We start from the raw sequence: 9,150 nt of genomic DNA, 5'->3' as shown, positions 1-9,150 counted from the left end.
TATTAATGTGTATCACAACTTGGTGTGTGTAAAGTGCAAAAACAATATTTAAAATAAAAACTATTCATAAAAAAGTCTGGTAAGTATAAAACAAATGTTAAATAACGTCAACTGCGTGTGTTCAATTTGTGTTTTCTTTCACAGATTTTAATACAATGGATGTTATTTAAAATAAAATTGCTAATCCTAAAAAAGTAATTAAATTAAATTATAGCATGTATAAAAAATAAACTTAAAGCGAAGTTTAATAGCAGTTATTATAATAGCAACAATTGATACAAATTACACAACATATAAAAGCAAATTTATAATTTTTCTAAATTATTTAAATCAAATTTTAATCTTTTAATGTATAAACGGAAAGTATTTTTTTTATGTAACAAAAATATTCTAAAACAATCATGCACAATAAATAAAACAACAAATAAAATTCTTTATAATCCAAATAAAAACACTAAAGTATGTATAAAAAAAAACCAAAAAGTGATAAGCAAAATGTTAACGTCAATATGAAAATATAATTCTGTGCAGGCATTTAGACTTCAATGTCCGTGGGGTAAAGCAAAAGATACTCAAATCAGTATTTAAATATTTTTTAAAGTGTTTCTTATAAATATCACCTGAATAACTCTGATTATAATTCGATGGAGTGCTTATTATAATGGTTCACCCAAGTAGTCACAAAAGCATTTGAAAAAAGTGCCTCAGACACCAACTCTCGTTTCATCAAGTCAATATGACAAGAATTTTTTACTGATTGATAACCCACTTTAGTAATTGAATTTAATAATTAAAAATAATAATAAAAAAATGGCAATTGCGCAGTACGTGTATAATACAGAAAATTATTTTTTACTTGTACGCTACTTTCCGCATAATATTAGTGCTTTAAAATCAAGTTAAATAGTATTTATTTAAAAATGTTTAATGATTTATTGTTTTAATGACTAAAAAAATTTTAATAATAATTTTGTTTTTTACCGGGCTAATAGATCAATAGTTAAATAAAAAACTTTTTAAAAGGTTTTTATTTCTTTTTAAAAGATTTTATTTTAATTTATATATATATTTCGACTATAATCTATAGTCATCATAAGGGTACTATAAAATTTGAAAACCGTTTTTAAAAAGTTTTTTTTTTTATTTAACTATTGACTAATTAGCCCGTAAAAAAACAAAATTATTTTTAAAAAATTTTAAAAATTATAATAATTTTTAAAAATCTGAAAATGAAACAAATATATTACATTAAGTTTGACTTGGAGAAGACAGAGACAGTAGACAAAATATTTTTTTTTTATTTTTCAAAAACATCCTTTACTGGATATGAATAGTACCATCTCAACTATTTTATAATTTGTTACTATTGCTGAATTGTACTTAATAGTGATTAAGTAATACTTGTGCAGGTTTACTGATCCAGTGTTTAACTCTCATAAGACAAAATATAAACGATTAATTTTTTTTAGACAATATGTTAAAATGAAACAACAGAGCTTGATCCATTCGATTAGTAGATAGATAAGTTCAATAGTTTTTGAGGTAACAGAATTAAAATTTTACATTAAACCTTTCTGTAAAACCAAGCAGACAAACTTGAGAATTGAAATTGCCAAATTGTTTAATTATATTATATAATCTCCATAGAAATTAACAGTCATAAAAATTGATATATTTTTTTAAATGCGGTAAATTGGAATTTTAAATAAAGAAATATATTTGGATACAGATGTAAAGTTTAAGGGAGATTTCTCAATATAACCTTGCAGAAAAAAATCATTTTTCAATTTATTTAAAACATTTTATTTTAACATAAAAGGAGGGTAATTCGATATGTTAGGTAAAAATATTTGTTTAATTTAATTGTTTATTTTAATTATATATTTTAATTTTTATTTTAATTATATATTTTCATTATTTTTTTAATTATATATTTTACTTATACATTTTAATTATTTATTTTATTATAATTATATATTTTAATTATACATTTTAATTATACATTTTAATTATTTATTTTAATTACACATTTTTGTCTTCGTAGCATGTTTACTGTAAACACAAATTTTGTTTCAAAATATCTTTCAAAATAAAATTTTTTTATAAACCCTTTAGATGTTCAAGTTTTGAACTTTACTTTGTTGCCAGAGACGTAGATGTCTAGGAAAAAAACGGGTTGTCAATTCGAGGTCGGCAACAATAAGTTTACCTAACACTATAAAAAAAATTTTATTTTCACTCAGTGTTATCAATAAAAAAAAACAATAACGCTATTCCGATTTTCTGGTTACTACAATTTGAACTTTTACCACTAAACTATGTACCTAAAAACATGGATTACTTGATTACTTTCAAAAATAATTAAGTCAATAGGTGTACCCGGACAATCGAAATCCTTTCGAAAGCAAAGCATTGCCATAACAATATAAAAATATTCTAATAGTCAGCTAAAAAAATCAAAAAAGAAAACGTTTAAATTAATAATTTTTTATTAATTACTATTTTATACAATTAATTTTCTCTTAAATAAATAATTTTATTTTATTAAATTAATTTTTAACTTCAGTTAAGACGAGAGAAACTATTCCCTTAATATAAACTATTCTCATCAATAGAGAAGTTTTTAAATAAATAGTATATTGCAACAACATATTTATATTATTGTTAATTAATTAAATTTTTGGCTGACCATACAGCTTATGTGAGTATTCTCAAATTCCCATCATCGATGTTCTTTTGGTATTATTTTTTATATTTATGTATTCGTCAATTATTTTTTCAGACTGCAACTACGAAGGGTTGAACTCATAATTTGCCAAATTTAAATTTAAAATCAATTATTAGTCATCTGACCCAAAATCGTTGGGTCTGACTTAAAGTTTTGTTAATTTGCTGTGAAAGTTATGAAACAAATTCATTTGGTGTAGAATAATTGCATTAATTATAGCTATTTTTAATTGTTAAATTTCAGTAATCTTTTGTAAAGTATTTCATATTTTTTTAAAATTTTTATTTTTAAATAAAAAATCAATTTATTTATTATTATTTAAAATAAATTATTTATTTTTAAATAGTTAATTTATTTTTAAATAATTAATTTATTTTTAAATTAGTTTGATTTTTATTATTTTTAATTACAATTTAATATAATTTAAGTATTCTCTTGTTTGTTTGATAAGATCAAGTACTTGTTTATAATTTGCATAATACATTGTGACTTACTTCTTAAAATAAAACATAAGACATAATGTCTCTTATTTTCGAAATTCCGTAAAGATCAGTTCAGATTTAAATGTGTCATATAAATTTTAATTATATAAATCTTATATGACAAGTGTTTATGAAAAAAGATTTTTTATATTCTAATTCAATCTTAAATCTTAAATAATTTTTCGATATCTTTTTATAATTAATAAAACAATCTATTACTTTTATGTACTCTGTAGTAAGAATATTAAATTAAATTTATTAATTTTAATGAATAAAAAAAAACAGTTATTTGCAGTAAATTTCACCTACATAATATACATTACATTATAATTCTCATTCACTTTAAAACAAACAGTTAATATATACTCTTAATTTATAATTAATTTAAATGAAATTGTTTTAATATATGAAATTGGAATTAACCGTTTAGTATGTTTGATATGTACATCGACTTCGGATTATTGTCGAAAAATCTTTACAAAAAGAATATAATCGAAATTTAATGACAAAATTACAATAGTTAATTAAATTTTGAATAGCTGTGATTTATACATTCTTTTTAGTATAACATAGAAAAAGAATATACATTCTTTTTAGTATAACACAGAAAAAGAATAAGTTGGTAAAATAAAATATTAAAAAACTACAAGTTAGACCAGCGCAAGTTTAGTATGATAATATATACTTACCAATACTTGATACAGTTGTATGGCCAGCCAAAAATTCGATTATTTAAAAATAATTTTTTTTTGCCATAATTTTTTAAATATTTAAACATTTTATTTTGTTTGTTTTATAAAGCGAATACTGTGCAAACTATTAGTCGAGACAGATAAGATCACAGCAAAGTGAATTATGAATCTTTCAATTAGTCAAACTGTTACTAACGAATATTATACAATGTTTGTATTAAGATAGCCGTAAAAAGTGACTAAAACTATAGGTAGACAATGGGTCTTCGAGACCATTTTGCCAAATATTTATAACTAAGTTCCACAACCGTCAAATTAGCCTAATTTATCACCTTAAATATGTCCCTTAAACTCAGTAAACTACTCCGGAGACACCATTTTGACACGATTGGGTAGATAAAAAAGAATAGCTATGCGTTAATGTCATTCCGAACACCGACTTCAATATTTGTTTCCAAGATTGGAAAACATTATTGTCTATGCATATTGAATTAGGAGGGTAAATTTAGAATAAACAAATTTAACTTTTTATCAGATCACAGTGCTATATGTTCTAATAATCTTTATTTGTACTTAAAATAAACATTTTTGAAAAGTAGTTAGAAGAAATTATAAAGTTTTTTTTTTTCATTTCAACAAAAATAACTCCATTTTTTAGTTTTCTGTTCCACCCCGATATAGGACCCTGCTACAAATCATTGAAACTATAAAAAAAATATAGATTTAAAAATATTAATATAGACAGGGAAACTAATGAAAATTGCAAACAAACTTCGCACCGATCTAGCTGTCACATCAAAAATTACAGAAAGGTCAAAATTAATTCATTTGACAGTTCATTGTCTTGCTTACAAGCGTACAAAGGCATTTTGATTTTTGTGTTGTAGAAAAGGAGTTGTATGGGATGGAGTTCAAACGTTATAGTGTGATTGCTTTATATTTTGCTGGAAAAATACAAGTGGTTATCGTCCGAGGCCTCCAACATCTAAATGTGAACACTTGTGTGTCGTACGGTAGCTCTATATCGTAATACTGGTAGCGTTGCCCAACAACCAGGAAGTGAACCAAAAAAAAAAAAACAGTAACAACACCAGAAATGATTCGTAAAGTAAAAAAAAAAACAAAAAAAAACCACGCCGTAGCTGCAGTCAAATGGCAAAGAAGCTGAACGTATGGCTAGTAGGACTTAACACATTTTGAAAAATAAGCTTGGACTAAAACCATTGAAGTTGAATAAAGAACATGATATCACAATGATCGAGTGTACTTGTAGAGAGGTCATCTTAAAATTTAAACATACGAATGGTCACCAGAAAGTAGGCGTTACCGATGGTGATGGTGTGCGCCGCCGTAACGCCCGATGCTCGGTCTCCGCTCGTGTTCATCGACCGTTGGGTAAAAATAAACGCACAAATCTATCAGGAAATTATTTTAGGTGGAACACTAAACCTCTTGTCAGATGATCATTTCGGTCATAGTCGTTGGACATTCCAACAGGACTCAGCACCATCGCACAAAGCACGCGTCAACCAAGAATCGCTGAAAAACAACGTTCTGTGCTTTACTCCATCAACACAGTGGCCACCGTGTTCACCTGATATAAACCCTTTAGATTTCTCGCTCTGGGGTATTTTAAAAAATTCGAAAATACCAAAATGTCGATCGTCTGAAGGAAGCGTTAAACCAAGAATGGGCCAAAATACCGCAGTGTTATTTCCGGACTTCTTAATTTTAAATTAATTTAAACTTCTTTTCGCATATTTTCATTTATCTTTTATTTTATTTTGTTACGATTTTCATCAGTCACCCCGTATTTTAAGTACAATTTCAAAAGCAAAAATAATATAAATACACATATTAAGTTTTTTTAAAAAAGAAATATAATGATTTGTTTCAATAAATATTTCTAACAAATTTTTAGGAGTTTTTAAAGCTCCGAACTTACAAATATAAGTTCGTCGATATATATACTTGCTAGAAAATAATTTTAATTTGCTGTTTTATATTGGACAATAAAACTGTTTAAAATATAAAATATTTTTCTCTACAGCAAATTGACGCTTTATACACAGCAGCACTCAATTGATCTAGGACGTTTCACCCGCAATATAAATAAAGAAAAGTGGAAAAATTTCGTACAATAGTAAATTGACGTTCTCAAAAAAAAGAAGTAATGATAGAAAATTCAGAAATGTGAACGGTTTCAACGATTAAACATAAAATTAAAACTGGCAAAATTAATAAACTAGATAACTGTAACATAAATAATGACTTGGAATTATTTTCTGAAACCAAAACAAGCGAAAATAAGCGCTCAATTAAAAGTGTTCAGGCAACATATGAGAACACAATCGTTAGTCGGCAGTCAAAGCAGCGATATCAGTAATAAAGTATCCTAGTGTCCCTTATTAATTGCTAAACTTTTTAGTAAGTGGGACTATCAGGGTAGCTTCTTCTAAGCTTTTACTAAGCGGGTTCATCAGAAGAGGTGGTTATACCTAAATTTATATGATTTGTATACATATATTTGTTATATTAAATGAAATTTATTATTTGTAGTAGTAATAAAGATATAAACAATATTAAAAACAAACATTTTTAATTGTAATTGTGATTGTAAATTCTTTGAATAAATTTAAAACGTTGAATCTTTTATATGTATTTGATTTAATTTGAAAGTAGTATTTACTAAGGGAAGGATTTTCTTCAGATGGGACAAATTAGGGACTTTCACTTCACCGGTTGGTACATTACACAGTTCAACATCATGTGAGATAAGAATTTTGATAACTAATTTTTGTAACTCTAATGTTTGAGAAACCACAATTACTAACTTAAAAGTGAGTTTAAGTGACTATAGTTTGATTCAAATTCATACAGTTCCACTTATGTAAATATTAATGGTTCATCGTTTTATATCGGAGACATTGATCACCAAACCAAATGAGTAAGTATGAACATAGGTTTTGCAGGTAAGTCGCTTTTCTACTATCTTCACGAAGTGATAAACATAATTTTCGTTTCAGAAAATAATTGCAAACATTCATGTATCACTTTCGACACAAATGTACATTGTTTTCGCTTCTAATATTTGTAGAAGGTGAAATAACAATTTAAGGATGCCACATTAAAGGTAAAATCTTTTTCATGAAAACGGAATACGCAGTCAATACAATCACTATAAATAAGTTCTTAAATACGTTTAATCTTATATGGTTCATAACTTTAAATAAAAAATAAATCATTTAGAAAACTTTTTATTGCTATGTACACAATAACACTGGATGGAATACGTCAGAAAATATAAAATAACCAAAGTAGGAAGTACTAATAAATAAATATCACAAATGTACAAGCAGAGTACAAACAATTTCACAACACAAAAATTGGAAAGGCAGGTCAAGAACCTGACAAAACCTTGTTAAGATCCTAAAACGAATTCATGGCAATTCTATATCTTTGTGCATACATTATGAACAGAGTTATAAAATTGATATTCCAAGATCAGCACAACCAGATATATACAAAAATCTAAATTTGAACGAAGTGTGTTATATATCTATAGTTCTTAGCGTGCGTTAGAAAAGCGCCAGCGATCAGTAAGAGTCAGAAATGATTAAGATATTTCTAATCGCAGAAAGGTTACTCCCACAGAAAGGGAGTATGCCTCTGCCCTACTGGGTGCCATTATTTCGTATACAAGAAGTAAATTATGCGACTTACTTGGTAAAGAAACAATGTATATAATAATACGAATAGGAATTGCTGACATACGGGCAAGGCGTAGTCACATAAGACGATGGTTGACATTCATTAGTTTCTATTTAAAATTAGTTTGCAATCAACATTTTCAATCTACCAGTCTGGTAAATAATGCAACTAAAACACAAAAAATATATTAACATCTTTCCTTGCTAAGTGAGAATGTACCTTGGATATAAGCCAGTATACGATTTTGTTATAAGATATATCAAAATACAAGAAAAATCGTATTTAAGTCTAGAAAATATATAGAGCAATCCTAGCTACGTATAACTAATCTGTGTCGTTACAAGTTTTTATAATAAAAACGTTTATATTAAACAATTATATAATAAATAGTTGTCTAATTTGTTTTATTATTTTTTTGTTTCGTATTAGAAGTACAAAGTTCAGAAATATAAATTTGTAGTAAAAATCGATTAATAATTCGTCCAGGGGAACACTTTAAACCAGCGAATAACTGGTTTACGTTGGAATAATTTCAGGTAGATTTCTCGACCATTATAGTAAAAAATTCGTTTCAAACTTTTTGGGTCAGACGATGCGAGAACCCCTTATACTTAAATGATCAAGTCAGCTGGGGGGGGAGATATAGCAAATGCACTACAAATGAAGCAGACAACAGATACTTAAGCACCGACTTTCGATGACTGTGATTTATGCTTTACTATTTTATTACGTGTATCACAAATGGCTAGGTGGACATCTAATATAAAATGAAGATATAAAACTCTGTGATGAAGGTTCAATATTACAATTAATAAAGAAAGGACTTAGAGAAATAGTCGAAGTCCATGAAGGGGGCGCAATAGATCTCTAGGTTACTTATAAGAATAACTAAAGAAACAATCAATTTGTGAACACATATATTCTTATATCTTTTCTCCCTGATTGCTGAGAAGAGATCTCAGCCAGACGTCTCTCAATTCTGATAGCTGACGTCTTCTCAACTCATATCTGTGAAGTGGTTTTAGTGTGTTCAAGTCTCATAAAAAAAAAAACATATCAAGGTATATGTGTTGGTTAAGGCGATAGCAGCACTATTCAAAACGGAACAGCGAGGATAATTTATACTAACCTATACTTAATTTAAATAATGTGATTCTGAAGAGTATATAGAAATCATAGACCTAGGTAAGAACTGGTAATTGAAACATAATAAAGAAATTGACTATATAGTTTTCATAGAAAGATATGGAAAAGGTACAATCGTTGAACAAATGACAGCGTGACTTTGTTTTCTTAACCATGTTAAAATGACTGGTAAGCTTCCAGTATATTTTTATTAATATTAAAGAGATGGCTTCTATCGTATATAGAAGAAGTTTAAATCTCCTATTCGCTTTGTTAATAATATTTTTATTAACAAATAGAAGAGAACATAAGTATTATGAAAAACTTTATTTTTCTATTTCGAAGACGTTTTGTTTGTTCGAAGCACGTAGAGTTATTTTTTTGAGTCAAGTTTAATATTAACACAAATCGA

The sequence above is a fragment of the Teleopsis dalmanni genome, chromosome 1, assembly GCF_002237135.1.
Source record: "Teleopsis dalmanni isolate 2A chromosome 1, ASM223713v2, whole genome shotgun sequence".
Classification (NCBI taxonomy): Eukaryota; Metazoa; Arthropoda; class Insecta; order Diptera; family Diopsidae; genus Teleopsis; species Teleopsis dalmanni.
The sequence above is the reverse complement of the archived record's forward strand: the minus strand, read 5'-3'. Positions refer to the sequence as shown.